This window comes from Microcebus murinus, chromosome 7 (assembly GCF_040939455.1).
Source record: "Microcebus murinus isolate Inina chromosome 7, M.murinus_Inina_mat1.0, whole genome shotgun sequence".
In the NCBI taxonomy this organism is placed as follows: Eukaryota; Metazoa; Chordata; class Mammalia; order Primates; family Cheirogaleidae; genus Microcebus; species Microcebus murinus.
Genome location: NC_134110.1, coordinates 30,356,497 through 30,373,766, shown reverse-complemented (window position 1 = coordinate 30,373,766; position 17,270 = coordinate 30,356,497). Strand labels below are relative to the sequence as shown.

Here is a 17,270-nt window from a genome sequence, read left to right as displayed (position 1 = left end):
CTCCATTTCAAAGATAATCATTATTAAAGGTTCCTGTGTATTTTTCCAGAAAAAATTATCTATGTATATACAAGCATGTACATGATTGTGTGTGTTTAAAAACACATTCCATTTTTAAGCAAATGAAAGTATATAATACACACTGTTTTGTCATCCTTAAAAAAAACTATTCATCTTTGTATTTTTAATTAATAAGGATAAAAATAATTTTAATGGGATAATTTTCTACTTTACATCAACATATTTTCTCTTTTCTATTTGAATCTGTGCCATATTTGAACCTTTTCTTGGAAGGTACAGTATACTAAAACATTCAGCTTAAGGTGTTGACAATAATGGCAGTAAATATAATAAGAGCTAACATTTCTGAATCCTATTTTACCTGTCATTCAATTTACTAATCACTTTCTAAAGATTATCTCACTTAGTTGTTATTATTTTCATTTTTCAGATGAAGAAATTGACTTGGAGACATTACATGACTTGCCCACTTACATGAGTTGTTTCAGTTATTCTTTCTTCCTCTTTTCTTTCACAAAATCAAATTTAATCTTCTCATGCAAACTCCGTGGGGATTCCTGGCGGAAGGGAGTGCTGGAGAGCAGTGAGCAGCCGCTGACAACCAGTGCTCAGCTTGGGAGAGCGTGGCTTGGAGACCAGCTCTCAGCCTGCAGTGGTGCTGGTAGCTCAGGGAAAACCTCAGAGTCGGTAATTCTGATTCATCTGGTTCCAAAACATTCATACCTAGACATTATGGGATTATTCTGCCACTTAGACTGTTGGCATCAGGCTGTACAATCAAATCCTAACCACATGATTACATGAACATTTAATGTGTACCTAAGGTATGGAAGTATTGTGGAGAAAGATGGACTGTAAAATAGGTTCAGTCTTCAAGTTGCCGACAATCTAATAGAAAATGTTCTAAAAATGTAAAAACAATCTTTACTAAAAGGGAGGTAGAGGTGAAAGATATATCATAGAGGTAGAAAGAAAAGTGAGAAAGATTCAATGGAAGGAAAAATTCAAAGGAAAGAGAAATTATTTCTTCATGGAAGAAAGCCTGGAAGATACAACTCTGGGATTATCTCTGAATCACTTGTCATTTTTAAAATGAGAAAAAGGCTTAAAAATGCAAGTCAACCTGTCTTAGTTTACCTTGCTCTGTGGGTACTCTGAGCCCATCCCTATTTTACAAGTTAGCTTTATGAAAGAGCTTTGGGACAGGAAGGCCCTAAACTGGAGTTTGGGTTCTGAGATTCATCATCTGTGTGATTCCTGGCAAGGCACTCAACCTCTCTGAGCTTCAGAATTTTCATTTATGAAAAATGATTAGTAGAAATGATTTTATCTGATAAAACTGTTGTGAAGATTACATAAGAAAATATGTCTGTTGAATGAATATGCCTTTGAGGGCATTGTTGGGAGGGAAGGGGAGGGGAGGAGAGGGGAGGAGAGAGGGAAAGAAGGAAGGAAAGAATGGAGAGAGGAAGGGAGGGAGGGAGGGAGGGAGGGAGGGAGGGAGAGAGGAACTAACTATTGCCTGTTACTTCTGGCTTCCCTATTCTCCCCACTGTAAGAATTTAAGTTCTAGGAGACAGAGACCATGTCTGTCTTTCTATCAAAAGCATCCCCAGCACGTAGCATGATGTTTGGCACATGCTATGTACTTAATTCCCTTTACTAATGAAATATATATTTTTCTTATTACTTTTGCTCCATGTCAGGCCCTTGGTTAAGACTCTACATGAAAGAGTTACATCATTTATTCTTCCAGACCACCTATGACAAAAGTGGTCTTGTTGTCTCCATTTTAAAGATAAGAAAATATATTTAGAGAAGTTAAGCATGTTTTCCAAATCAGAGCTGGTGAGCAGTGAAGTTGGAACTTCTTGAATCCAAGTGCTCTGTTTCTATCATTTAGGTCAATCTGTTTGTACATCACCGCTGGCTTTGTCAAGACAGAGCGTGGGACTGAGCTAATAGCATGGTAGGCTCTTAGGAAAGCACCAATGACTGCTCCATTCTCTGAAGCGGACAGTGCTTGGACTGAGTGGATCTTAGAATAGTCCTGGGAGTCTGCCCTTCGAGGACTGCTTCCACACCCTGCTGTGTACTGGAACCAAGCCAGTCATTGCCCTCCTCTTTGTTGAGTGACAGCCCCTCCACTTTATCATTTTCAGCCTCTTCTTTGCTCCCGACTATGTCCCATCTAATCCACTGTCTGGCTCAACTGCTCTCTCCCAGATGCTTCAGGGAACCACCCTGGAAGACCAGCTCCAGGAACTAAGACCTCACTATGGGACTGCACATCTGACAGTGCCAAGGCCAGATCCGACTTCATAAGAGACGACTGGAATAGTCAGGAGTCAGATGAGCCCATGAGACCTGCCCTAGAAGAGCTCACAGTCTGGAGGAGGAAAGTGCGAAATTGTCCAGTTAGGCGAGAGACATCTGTGCGAGCTAAACGATCCACACAAAGGGCTGAGGAATAGACGCCACATCAGAGGCCATGTCTGAGCTTCAACGGAAAGGTGCGGAGAAGACTCCCAGACTGAAGAGTAAGGAGGGGAAAGGAATGAATGCCATTTCAGCAGAAGGGATGTGGACGTAGGTTGTGGAGGTGTGACACCTAACTTGTTTCCAAATGTTGTAGGGAACACAACAAGGTGCAAGAGATATCTCATGGTATGAAAAATGGCAGGGAAGAGAGAAATAGGGCAGGAGCGTGGAGAAGTACATGCCCAGAAAGGCCATCGGGAGCCTGCTCAGGAAATGCCTTTAACCCTAGACAGTTGTTGGGAATTCAGGAAAACAAGCGTCCTACCAGGGCTGACTTTACAAGTGCATAATCTCTGCACTCATAGATAGAGGGTCCCATACCATACTTAGAATAAGCCTGCCTTCAGTTAAACACTCTACTGTCACCAACTTGATATTAATAATAGGTGTTTTTTGTTTGTTTCTTTGTTTTTTTTTTTGTTTTTTTTTTTTTTTAGACAGAATCTCACTCTGTTGCCTGGGCTAGAGTGCCGTGGCATCAGCCTAGCTCACAGCAACCTCAAATTCCCAGGCTCAAGCAATCCTCCTGCCTCAGCCTCCTGAGTAGCTGGTACTACAGGCATGCACCACCATGCCCGGCTAATTTTTTCTATATATTTTTAACTGTCCAATTAATTTCTTTCTATTTTTAGTAGAAATGGGGTCTTGCTCTTGCTCAGGCTGGTTTCAAATTCCTGACCTTGAGTGGATTTCTCCCGCCTCGGCCTCCCAGAGTGCTAGGATTACAGGTGTGAGCCACCATGCCCACCCAACAATAGTTTTAATAACAGGCTCCACCTTTTCATTTTGCACTTAGCCCTGCAAGTTTTATAGACAGTCAATGGCTACAAAATCAATCAACCTACAAAATCAATGGATTCAAATGAATGCTTAAAGTAAAAATGTTAACATTTACTGAGTCTTTTATGGGTCGGGCACTGTTCTAATCACTGCACTTGTGTTGTTCTTTAATCCTAGCAAAAACCTGAAGGAGGTACTATTTTTTAAATCCTAATTTTATAAATGAAGAGTCTGATGTGCAGAGAGGTGGAGTGATCTGTCCACAGGAGCACAGCTAACCAGAAGAGCAGCTGGGCTCTGAGCAAGTGTCACATTCCACGGCCTCATGTGACCTGATGCTGTGGGACAGCTGAGTCAAGCTGCCATGAAAGAAGAAAGACAATGGATTCAACCACCAGAGAGGCAGGGAAAGGCTTTTCAGGAGATGACAAATGATGTGAATCTGAATCAATAAGGAGGCTGCCTAGATGAAGGTGGGGAGAGGGAGGGAGGGAAGGAGACAGGAGGAACAATAACATATTGTGCTAAAATTATCAATGGACCAACCATCTCCCTACCTGGGGACACCTTGCCCTCTGTCTCCCTAGCAGCCATAATGAAGGCCCCAAAAATGCCCACAAAGAAAACCCCCAGCCTAGGGCACACTATTCATTCCTGCAGTGACTCTAAACAAGCCTCACATTACATTCCACAGAGTGTCAACCCATCTTCAGGTTTATCTTAGAACAAGATGCATCTTCAAAAAGCACATTGATTTTAAGTCTAGATGTATGCAATATATTGCATTTACATCCTAGAAGTTCTGACACATACATTAATCAGAGATATGTGAATAAAAATATCTAGGGGGACACTGAATTAAGCCATGCAAACAAAGAAAGGGCAAATCTGCAACTTCAGTGAATGCATCTTCTTTCATTTGAGTTCAAGATAATAAAAGAGTAAAGTGAAAAAACGAACACCTAAAAATTTGACTGCTTATCTGAGAGAGTAGGGAGGACACAGGTTGCCCTGGATTATTTCTTTTTATTATTATTTTTTATCCCAAGCAGCCTACTCATTCTATCAACTGTCTTCCCTGGTAAGCAGGGTTGCAGTCTCTCATGCATGTTCTAGAATCAAAATATGTTAGACACAGCCTTGAGATTAGGGATCATCCAGTAAGTGCCCTAAATAAATCACCTCCTCCAAGTCAAACAGAAGTTCTATTACTTTCCCAAGCTCACACAGTTGAGTGGTTAAAAGCCAAAGATTTTAACTAACTAGGATTTTTTGAGATTTTGTTTCCTTTTGTTTTTCAGTTTGTTTTCCTCTCATGACCTACAACAGAATTTTCGATGTCCTCCACAAGGGACATCTACAGGGTGGCAGAGAAATAATGAGTCTTGGGACCAAACCAATTTGAGTGTCAAGGAAGGAAGTTAGGACTTCAACTCTGGCTGTGTGACTGTGGCTACATGTTTGCCCTCTCTGTGCTTTGGTCTCCTTAGATTGAAGGGGACTAATAATGGCTCCTGCAGAGAGATCACATGAAAGCTTTACTCAGGAAAGAACTTTCTACAGCCCCTTGTACATAGTAGGGACTTTGAGGGAGCTTCAGTTTTCCTCTCATGTGCACCACTTCATAACCGAATGCTTATGTGTCACTGATTTTATGATCATTCTTTGTTTCCAATGTCTACAGGCTCTTGAAAAAAAAGGGAAGAAAAAATAAAACTGGGAGAATCTCATTTTGTTATTGAGAAGCAATTATATTAATATTAATTTTATTCTCCCAAAAGGCCAACACAAACTATCCTGCTAAAATATCGAGCTTGATGCATTCCACCCTGGGCACAAGTTTCCAAAGATAATCTTATCGTTATACATTTCCTTTAAACAAACTAAAAAAGGCAATTTATTCTCCAGTGCATTTTATATTCTGAATTAAAATCAACAATGTTTCACAAAAACCACCCAGTTAAGTCATCCTCTCTTCCCCTGCAGCAACACCTCAGTTAAGATGATGGGTGCCCCAGAAATTAATTTTCCAGATAACTAATACCAAGGCTTTTAAATGCCAAATACTTTTCTATTCAATTTTAGTAATTTCTCATGTAACTTATTTTAGAAATTATACTCCCCTGTATTATTACAACAGACTTTACAGACTATAATTTAATTTTTGTTTGATGATTCACTCTCACACTTCTGGACATAAGTCATTGCTTAGTGCTGTCATCTGCTGATAGCCTCAGAGGCCCCTACAGCATAAACATCTCCAAAGTCCTCCCCTTGGAGTCCCAAGGCTCCACCTAATGGTTTCCCCTTGGTCTCTCCCATAGAGAGTTTCCATGAAAGAGTCTTATCCAGGTCCCTTGGTTTTCAGAGTGGAATGTCAACCTCACCACCCTCTTAGTTGATATTAAGTCTGTACACAGATCATCAGCCTTTAATCAGAATCAACACTGATTAATCTCCTACTGTGTGCCAACTATTACAATAGAAGCTATTTTATTTTTTATGTGATTTTCATTGAAAATACCTTATAGGTTGCCTATTATTACTGTTTTAGAGATAAACTGAGATCAACACAGATAAAGAAACATGACTGAAGTCATCCAATATCCTAGGGAGAAGCCTAGGTTACAGCCAGGTTATCAAGAAGAGTACCACTGAAACTCTACACCACGAAATCCGCGTGGGTAAGGAGGGCAGCGACATATCAAGATGGCTAATGAATGGAGACAAATAAGGAGGACAGAGGTAGTCATAGGTAGCCGTGGGGCAGAGGTAGCCATGAAGTCAAAGAATGGCAATAACGGGAAAACTCAACGAGCAAGCTAAGAGATGAGGCTGTGTTCACCAAGTCAGCTGGACACTAGAACATGTGGGACATGTGAGTGACTATGTGGCTGGGCAGAGTTGAGGAAAAGCCATCTGAGAATATGCACGTCAGGATGGTTAGAGGTCATCTACCTCGACTTGGAAACTCTCAAAATAATTGCAGCACTTGGGTGGTGAAGAAAACCAAGCTCCAGGTACCAAAATGATCAGTGAATAGAGGAGGATGTGAGAGCAGATGTCTGGGTGGCTAGGTACCAGGGTAGCTGGTGCCCCACTGCAATTTGCCCTCGCCAACTATGCTTTTAAGAGGTGAACACGAAAAGGTGTGGGGAATTGGGTAGGAAATCCACAGCAGGGCTCCTTGGGTTCCAAGCATCATAAAGTTTAGGGAGACATTTTTATAGCATGTTTTCATGAGCCTTCCCTCAGGCACAGACATTCTTAGGGGATCAGAGGGTGGTATGGCTGAATGTTATGAGCTCCACAGAAGCGGCTTTGGGGAATCTGTTTTAAAGAAACACTTATGGGCACTAATGACAATATTGGTTAGAAGGCAGCAGATGCTACTGGGGCCTCACCTGACCCCTGTGCTGGGTGGGTACACACATCACCCAGATGCTCTGTTGGCTGCTAGCAGCACATGGTGGCCCCATTATGAGAACTTCCCCCAGCTGACAGCAGCTGCTTTTTCCCAGAAATACTGAGGAGGATGAGCCACCAGAACTGAGTCTACAGCAGTGACAACAGCCTGGACCCTTGTCTCAAGGAGAAAGCATGACAGAGTATGTGTACCCCTGAGTACCATATGCAATCAGGCTGAGACTAGACCAGACTGTGCCCACCTCTATGCCTGGCCTTGTCTTTGTCTAACCCTGACCCCTTCTCTCTCTTTTCTCTCTCTTCCCTCCCTCCCTCTCTCTCTCTTTCTCTCTCTTTCTCGATCAATGGATGGCACCCCCTTAATCACATATACAAAAATCCTCATTTCAGGCTCTGTGTCTTAGAAACATGACCCAAGACAGAGAATAAGCAGAAATACCACACGGAGATCAAGGAACTGCCCAGAATGTCAAAACTAAGGTAACCAATCCATCAGGGCTGTCCAGGACTGGGGAATCCTGGCATGTAAGACTTACAGTTTTCAAACTGGAACAGTCCCAGGAAAATTGGGACAAATTGGTTACTCTACTCAGGACTGGAGTTCAAATCAAAGTCTGCCTTACTCTAAAGACTGGGCTCCTTCATTTGCATGACCTGCTATGTTGGTTTTCACTGGAAAATACATGCTCCATGTGGTGTCCATGCAGAGATGTTGCAGGCTCCAAGGCAGCCCCATCCCTCTTGTATAAAAGGTATTTTCAGCTGGGCTCATGGGAGGACTTCAGGTGATCCATACTCCACAACCAGACAGTATTCCTATTTGTTTTTTCTGAGAAGAGTGGCTGCAAATTTCCTCAGATGCTCAAAGTGATCCTTGATATAATTAAGGTTAAGAACAATTATCCAGGAAAACATTGTTTTTATCTCTGGATTAAGGAGAACAGTGGGGTCCTGCACTTACATCTACTTACTGGTCTCAAGCAAAGCTGTTCCCCAGGAAATGGCCAAACGCCCGCCCCTGCATTCACGGGAGCACGGTGGAAGTCACCCACTGCATTACTCAAGCTGCCCTCTACCTAGCCCTAGGGAGAAGGGGGGGCCAGTATCTCTTCTATTTAAGCCAAAACTGAAAAGATGCTTGTTAGTGTTGGCTGAGACCGGCAGGGCAGGTAACTCCGGGCATTAGGTGTCACAGCAGCAAGGGGACCAGGCTTTAGCGTGTCCCTGAACTGAAAGGCCACCTTCTGACCAGCAGCTCTAAATGGTACTTAAATAGACCTGTGGTTATTGGTTTTTAAATTTTAAAAGCATTATTTCATTATTGAAGACTTCTGGTATTATTTCTCCTATTTGCTTTTTGATAAATATTTATTGCATGCTCCATGAGTGCCAAGAACTGTTCCGAGGGTTTGGTGCAGCTATAAATATGGCAAAGTCCTTGCACTGTGGAGCCTATCATCTTGCAGACAGTCAATAAAAAAATAAATAAATAAATCCATACATCTGTAATGATATTTCAGATAGTGATATAATGATGGATTTATGGAGATAAAAAAACAAGCTCTGTGGCTGGAGACTAGACATGACTATTTGGCAAGGGTGGTCCAGAGACCTCTAAAAAGAAAGCACTCGGACAAAGTGAGGGAAGGAGCCACAGGAACATCATGGGGTGGTTTGTTCCAGCCAGCAGGGTGGACATAAAGTGAATAATACCTCCTCAGGCAAGAGGAAGACAGCGTGTTTTTTGTTTTGTTTTATTTTATTTTTATTTTTTTGATGGACATTAGTACAGACCTGTGAGTCTAAAGAACATCTCTATTTCAACAACTTACATACTTGCCTTAGGTAATCACTTCTGCTACCATGTTCTCAATCAGCATCTATATGTGGATGATTCTCCAAGTCTATATATTCAGCCAAGAATTCTTTTCTGAGCTTGACTCATGTCCTCTAAAATGTGCACGGATGTCCTCAGAGGCCTAAAACTCTACTTACTCAAAACAGAACTCATCATTATCCCATTAAAATCTGTTTCTTCCTCTATGCCTGTAGGCCAATGAACAGCAACAAGACCTAACCAACAGACCGGGTCAGAACACCAGGAGTCATTCTTAGCATCTCTCCACTCTCAGACCCTGTATGCTGAGTCAAGATTCTATTGAATGAGTACTTCTCAAGTTTGTTCTCCTGTCTCCTTCCCTACTACCTGCACGTGGGTTTGGGCCATCTTTACCTCAAGGAACCCTGAATTTCTTGCAATAGCCTCCTTCCAAGTTACCATGCCTCTTGTCTTACTTCTCTCCAATGCATGCTCCACACTGCAGACAGAATGAAATGTTCCAAAATGCACATTTGTATGTGTCATCTTCCACTTTAAGATCTTCCCACCACTCCATTAGCTTCCCAAAAAAGAATACAATCCTTCACAAAGTGTGCAAGGTGCTGCATGGCCCAGCCTCTACACTTACCTCTCCAGTCTCTTCATTTACCATCCTGCTCCCAAGCTCTATGTCCAGGCACTGTCTGGGCCCCCACATACCTCTGAATGCAGTGATACACCTCAATTCCTGTTCTTCACTCTGACTTTCTCTTCTATCTGAAACATATCCTCCAACTCCTTACCTCTTGTTTATCTAACAAACTCCTACTTGTCATTTATGTCTCATCTTGGGTACCTCTTTCTCCAGGAAGCCCCCTGTTAACACTCCCAGGTGCTGTTAGATGTTTTTTGTATTCTGAGGGTTATCTCTATCTTAGCCTTTGTCATTTTATATTATAATTGCTCTCTACTTGTTTGTCTTCTTCATAAATTGTACAGTTATTGAGGATATAAACATTATGTTCCTCATCTTGGTCTCCCCATGCCTCCAGAACAGAGCATGGGGCGTAACAGACATTTATGAAATGTGTGCTGACAAGTTACACTGAGTCCAAACTCCTTCACTTCACAGTTGGGCAAATAACCTCAGGGAAGTTAAGTTCCTGCTTAAAGAGCACAACTAATTCGTATGAGAGTTAACCCAAGAATACCTGACTTAGATAGTTTAATCCGATTTTCTTCTTGAATACCAGGCTCCATATCAAAGGTAAGACCCAGTTACTGATCTCAAAATAGTGCACAGTCTAGCAGTGACTCAATATCTAGACATAAAAACTTAAAACAACAAGAAGGCAGAGCCAAAGGGATTTCACTGAGTGCTGGGGAGGAATGGAGGGCGTTGGAGTATCCATGGAGAATCCATGGGGGAAATAAGCCCAGTCCCAGAGATGTGGCAGAGCGTGCGCCCAGCTGGATGACAGAGTGGGCCATGCAGGGAAAACACATCTGGGAATGATGGGCAGATGAGACCCTTATCTTTGCCATTCCAATGAGAGCTCACTGCCACAGTGGGAACTTATTGCTGAAAAGCTGCATCAGGAAGACACCCCCCAAAGGGAGACTGCACTGCCCTGCTTCTAGATTATTTGCACACAGACAGTTCATCCCATCATCTCCTCCTTCACTCTCATTGCCCACCTTCCCCCAGTACCTGAAGATTGTACGCTCAGAGACCACAACATCATGTCATTCGACATCTCCCTAAATATAACAAAATTAGAAACTCTCAAGGAGAAAGAAAACTCTTTGCTGTATCACAAAGCCAAACAAACACAGCTGTACCATCAATTAAAATACAGGGCAAGCCATCAAAGAATGGAGTGGAAAGAATATGTCTAAAGTGACAGAGAAATTAAGCATCAGAACTCAACCAGGCCCAGATGTCCCGATGTCTAGCTATGGACTCTTAAAAAGAAAAAAGAAAAAAACAATAATAAATCTATAGCTTTCAGTGTCCCAAGAAAAGTTTCATAATAGGTTTAGTCTTGCCAGTCTTGGTATCCAACTGCCTAGCTATACCGGGAACACTGGAGATATATAGTAAATAGTCACTTAATTTTTAATCCACTATTTGGAACATGTCATTGTTTCTCTCTGAAATCTGTTCTTCATTCTGATTCCCAGCAGAGCTGGAACAAATATCTGCTCTGGAGCAATGCCAATACCACATTCATTCATTCATTCAATGAACATTTATTGAGCACATATTACATGACAGGATCTGTTTCACCAGTGGGAGTTCAGCAGTGAACTTCTTAAAATACTACATTGGTAAGTACCATAAAGAAACATACACAGAAAGAAGAGACTTTCATTTTAGATGTAGGTGGCTAGGGGTGGGCTAATGTTCAGTTAAGGTAACATTTGAGCTATAGCCAGAAGAACATGGGGACAACCACATGGTTCTCTGAGAGCAGAGTGTTCCAGGAAGGAGCAGCATGCACTGCTGAAGATGAACCAGGAGGGCAGTGTGGTGGAGGTGAGTGTGTGGGGGCAGGAGGGTGTAGGGACTAGGTTAGGGGGTGGAGGTCATGTAGATATTGAAGGTCATGGGAAATGCTTCATATTTTACTTTGAGTTAAGAAGCCACTGGATAGGTTTGAGCTGAGGAATTTGATCTGATTTTAGTTTAACAAAGCTATCTCTCTGGCTGCCATGTGCACAGTAAATTATGAGGAGTGGTAGGAAGGCAGAGATGTCAATTCAGAGCCAGATTTATTAGTAAGGGTGACAGATAAAGGGGTATGAAGCAGAGCACTTGTGGCAAAGAGGGACAGAACTCTGAGTGTCCACCATTCCCTCCTCTTGACCTGCAGCAATGGTCAAAGGTCCCTAAAATGTTCTACTGATACTTCTCCAAGAGATGATGCTCTGGCATCCTTCATTTCCTCCTAATATTCCTCATCACACTATTTCTTGTCCATCCCTCTTCTTATTCAAACTCTAAATGCCTGAATTTAAGCACCTCTGATCTGCAAAATCTCCTAAGAGGCCATCAAATCTTTTGATCTGTTGTCTCCAATGTAGCCACTACTTGCAGCTGAGGAGAGCATTCTGCCCAACTTCAAACCTTTCCATGAGTCCCCGAGACCTTCACATTAGAAGAAAAGTTCCTTAGACTGGCTCGAACAACTCTCGAAGACGTAGCCCTACGTATCTCCCCAGCCTCAATGGACGCCACCTCACCCCTTGCCCTCTGTCTCAGCCTGCCTGTGCATCTCACTCCTTGCCACTTTTGGCCTCCAGGTTGTCACACCTATCTCCCTCCTCTGTTTGTCCCTCCCTCAGGTCTCCATTTGTAAATCCCTTCAGACTTCAGCTTAGACTCCCTCTCTTCATCCTTGACAGCCCCTCCCAGGAAATGTCACAGGCTCCTTCTCTTTGCTGCCACAGACCCCTGCATTGCCTAGTTTGTTCTTGTCGATATCCATGCCTGATCCCCCAATCACATATTAAGCTCTTGAAAAGCAAGGACCTTGTGTTGTTTGAGGCTGAATCTCAGGGTCTAGCATGATGAGTGACAAATGGCAACTTACTTATGCATACTTATTCCTTACTTATATGGGAATAAGCTACACTTATTCCTGTACCAGGCACATCACACTGCCACTCCCTCCACACCAGAGGTGGAAAGCCACAGAGCCCAGGCTCCTAGTACTAGTTTACTTTGTGATGCTAAGATCTCCCTCAGTAATCACTCCTGAGATTGCATGCAGCCACCTAGAAATGATTCATGTCGGAGCAGAAACATTTGACATTGCTGAGCCGCCCAGTGTTTGGGCAGCTCAGCAGATATTAGCCATGTCCACAAATCCCTGCCAGCTTTCTCAGGGAAGAGCTGACTTCATACATTCAGTGTCTTGTATTTTGAATGAAGGAGATCTGCCAGACTGGACAGAGCTGCAGAACATCTTGCCTGGTATCAGAAAATAATTAGGCTGGGACAAGAAGAAAGGGAAATGGGTATTCCGCAACTCCCTAAGCTCCAGGATCACCTTGGGCACTCTAGTTTTCTAGACTGAGGAAAATGCAAATAGGAGAGAAATTAGGTGGTGGGGCAATAGGTATATAATGCATTGAAATGTAGGGTTTGGGACAAGCTGTGAGTCTTGACAAGATGGATGGCCTGAAGGCCACGGTTGTGATCTTGGTAAGGAGAAACACAGATTAGCGTATCAGAGCCTTGAAACAGAGCTAGGCAGGGCCACGGAAATCATCCAGGCTATTTATTGATAAAGAAACTAAAGTGCAGAAAGGTGAGGCAGCCAGGTCAACAGTCCTCCCAAGCAATTCGTGTCAGATCTGCAGTGATGACACAGACCCTGAACCCAAATCTTTCCATTGTTCTGCTCCCTTGAGGTGTCTCACATGCCTAACAAAGAGAGGCCACTAATGGTAGGGGCTTTTACTGTCTTCTTAGTATTTTCTTTCTCTCTCTCTGCAAAGTAGGTGAATTAGAGCAAAGAAATGAATTTTAGGCATTTCAGAAAATTTTGGACCCTTCTATAATATTATTGGCAATTATATCTATCATTTGGAAATTATAGATATAATGTATTGAGTGCCAGATACAACATGTTTCTTACTGTACAGCTTCCCAATCTATTTTGAAAGGTAGTTATCACTATGATACTACGCAGATAAGGCGAATGGCTTGGGGAGCAAAAGGATTTACCAAAGGTCACACAGACCTAACAAGTGAAGGAGCCAGGATTTGAAGCCCATTTGATGCTGTGTAATTAGAAATAGGGATTTTGCTCATTTTATAGGGGAAAAAAATTAGGAAAAGAAAGAATTTACTTAGGTAGACTGTCTCACAGCTTATTAACTGCTTTTACTGCACAGCTATAAATTCAGTCGATGCACTTGACATCCCTGTGAAATGGATATTAACATCCACATTTTATGAATGAGGAAACTGAGGCACAAGACCCTTTAGAAATGGGATTCAAACCCAGGCTCTCTTAATCCAATTTATGTGCTTTTCCACTACTATAGCTGAAATCAAGGAAATAAATTGAAGGGAAAGAAAGCCATTTTAAGTTTAAAATATTCCATCAGATGTTTCCAACAAATGTTATATGACGACCATTCAATGTCAGATTTCAATTATTCTAAAGTGCCCACTTGAAAAAAAGGGAACATGTTAAGGGCAAAATATGTATTTCTATTCTCCATCACTCTGCTTCAGTAGGTTGACCCTAACAACACCACCACGAGCATCCTTCAGCCTTGCTGCACATACTGAGATAGGGAAGGCAGTCAGGGACAACTCAGTGCATGCCTCTTCTTGTACAAGTGGTCACATTCCAGGTGAGGCCCAATTACTCATTCAGTAACCATTCACCAGGGAAGTCACCACACCAGGTGCTGGGGCCACAACCAAATTAGGATAGGGAGAGGCACCTGTCATCAGGAAGCATAAGATGTAGAGAGAGGACAGGTATGTGCGCAAGCGATAACACATTACAGCCTGTCACAAAGCAGGCCAGAAGTATCATAGGAGCACATGGGAGAATTTGGGAAGGCTTCCTGTAGGAAGGAGCACTGAGACTGGGTCATTAAAGAAAGAGGGAAGTGAGAAATGGTCATTCTTGGCAAAGAGGCCAGCACGAGCAAAAGCAGAGGTTTAAAAGAGCAGGGAATAGTATAATATGGTCCTGGTTCCTTCCAGAAATTACAGTTCCCTCAGCAATAAAATCAAGTTGTAAGCATTCAGTCAATTTCAGTCAAATTGAACAAACATTTGGTAAACATCTGGCATTACAAAGTTGGATGAAAATAATCCTGTCTACAAGGAGCCCACGATGTGTCAATGTATTCATCTAACCAACATATAAATGAATCCCCACTATGTGCAAATCTCTGCTTACCCTATAAAATGCTTGGTCCACCCCTGTGGTGAGCAGCCCTCACTTTTTTCAAATTAGACGAGTACTGCATTTAATGGCAAAGCACTTGACCTTCAGCACTTGAAAGCAAGGAGGATGGCATGCAGCATTTCCCCCATAAAGTCCTCCTTATAGTGCCCTGAGTGCATTTTGGATCAAACTACAGTGTTTCAACTGTGAGTCATTGACTAATATTTATACTCCCTTTTCATAACTGATGGCTGTTTAATGATTGCCAATCTGAGGATGGGATTTTTTTTTTTTAGAAAATGATGATAATTCCTTTTACTTGCAGAAGACACAGGATTTTGAAAAGCCCTTTCCATACATCCTCTCCACATTCCATTTGATTGTTGCCATCCCCATTCTACAGATGAGAGAAAGAAGCCTCAGCAAAGTGGTACAACTCAAGGTCACGCAGCAAGTGTGTGAAGTCAGAGTTCAAATCCATGTTTTCTGACCCTCAGATCTTGTCCTCTTTCCTCTACACCTCAGCATCTGCCTAAAATATGATAATGCCATCCTCATTAAGACATAAATCCCCAGACAAAATGTTGGCCAAATCACATCCCCTCAGGTAACATAAATACATCATAAATTAAAAGCCCAGTTAAATAACATTGCCTCTTAACTGGGACTTACACGGTCCCCTGAGGCTAGAATACAAAGGGGCAGCCCTTTCAAAGTCAATGGCTGCCCATCGTGGAAATTACCCAGAGACCTACTTACCCATATGCAAGAGCTTTCAGACCCCAGTTATTCACTGAACTTTGTCTTCCTTCTTTTATGGTCTTCCAGACCAATGGTCCCAGCTGAGCTGGGTTTGGATTCATGCCCCACACTCTGGCAAGGGCCTGCAGGTGTGGTTAGCAATCCCTCACAGTGTGTGGACAGCCTAGGTGCCTCTCAGATTTGATACATCATTTGACATCAACAGCATCATAACCTGATGGAAAACAATGCCCCCAGTTCAAATGAAGAACTGAAGTGGACTTCTCTAGCTGTCTGAAAGCGGGATAGTTTGCCAATCAATGGCTAAGGAGCAAGGGGGTTACTGTGTCCGACATAGCTATTTTTCTGGCAATGTGGGGCAGGGAGCAAGAAATGAGGTGGGGAAGAGGAGAGGCGCAGTCTTGACTGCTAGCTTCAGTTTTTACTTCTACTCCCATTGCACCCCGAACAATCAATGGCAATAAGACAACAAACTCCAGGGATACCTCTGGGTCCCAAAATGATAATAGTTACACTTCCCTTGTCTAAATATCCCCTCCAGTGGCTGGGTTTGAAGCTAGTTTTACAGACCAAGAGCTGATGTGTGCTCTGGTCCCTTTACATGTCATAGCTGAGCTGCAGTGCTCCCCCACCCCCGTCCCCAGCCAAGCCACAGGAAGAACCGGTCTCTGGGTTAGCCTGGATCACTGAGAATCGCCACCGGGGCTCTCTCCACCCCAATACGGGAGCACTGGCTCCGAGGACCTGAATGGACATGAGTCTGAAGTGCCCCTTCAACCTCCACCTGGGACTTCTGTGAGGACCACCTCATTAACCCGGTGTCTCCCCATCTAGCACATCTATGGTCCCTCTAGTCCTCCACAAACCTATCCAGATGTGTGGCAAAACTGGAGGGCAACGAGATTGGGGAAAATAGAGGAAGATAAACCACATTTTGAGGCGGAATCCCTATTCAGTAACAGAAAGCCATCCAACTTGCAGCCACGCTTCCAGAAACGTCACTGCCACAGAGAAGAGAGTTTTGCAGCTGCAGACCCCGGAGCGCTCGCACCTACCTGTCTCCCGCTGCAGGGCTCCCCTCTCTCACCTCCTGGGGCCAGGCTCCCGGGTCCCTCGCCTCCCCGTTTCTCCTTGTCCAGCAGCCAACACTTGCTGCGGCGGTGGGCGGACTGAGGAGCCCGCGGTACCTGCGAGCTGGGTCTCAGGTCCCCTCGGCGAGGCTGCCTGGAGGAGGAGCGAGAGGCTGCTGCCCTCGCCGCGCCGCCGCCGCGGCGGTGCTGATGCGGTTGCTATGGTTATGGAACTCCGCAGCTGCCCCCTCTCGGCGCAACAGCTGCCCGGCCGCGGCCTCCGGGCAGCCCCGAGACCGGCGCGCGCAGGCAAGCTGGCGACCACGGTGGCGGTCCGGGGACTCCGCCAGCGGCGCGGCTGGGGAGGACGGAGCGGGTGCCCGCGCTCGCGCTCGTCCTGGCGCCCTTGCTCCGCGCCTTCCTTGCGGGACGCGGCCAGACCCCAGCGCCGCGCAGCGCGCCCTCGCGCCCGAAGAGCCCGCCCCGCCGCCGGCAGCCGCGGCCGTGCGCACCGCCCTGAGCTGCGCGCCTCACGCGCCTCCGCCGTGCCCCTCCGCCGCCAGCCCGCGATGGGGGCCGGTCCGCTGCCCGCGGCCAAACCCCGCCCGCGCGGCCGCCGGCCTGCGGAGGGCGCCACCCGCCCGGCCGCGCCGCCCCCTGCCCTGGCCGCGAGCATGCTCAGTCCCTGCGCGGCGCCCTCCGCGCTGCGGGACCCGGGCGCGCGAAAGGAAAGGTCCCTTCCCGACCCCCGGGCACAGGGCTAAGCCCTGGGGAGGGGAGTGTTAAACTTGGAAGAGGACCCCAGGGGCAACAAGTAGACACCGAAGACAGAATGAAAGCGCTAAACAGCCCATACCTCCAGGACAGGAGTCAGCAGGACAGAGTCAGCAGTGGCCTTCAGCCACTTGACTAACCCACCATGCGCTGTTC

At 44.6% G+C, this 17,270-nt stretch overlaps 1 protein-coding gene across 2 annotated transcripts in view; it reads right to left on the bottom strand.

Moving 5' to 3' along the window:
* Positions 1 to 16,873, bottom strand: part of FAM135B (family with sequence similarity 135 member B) — a 277,802-nt gene extending 260,929 nt beyond the window's left edge. For both annotated transcript variants that reach the window (XM_012735958.3, XM_012735960.3), the window contains exon 1: positions 16,326 to 16,873. The gene's annotated coding sequence lies outside the window, so the exon portion shown is untranslated. The remainder of the gene's footprint in view (positions 1 to 16,325) is intronic.
* Positions 16,874 to 17,270: the final 397 nt, after the last annotated feature.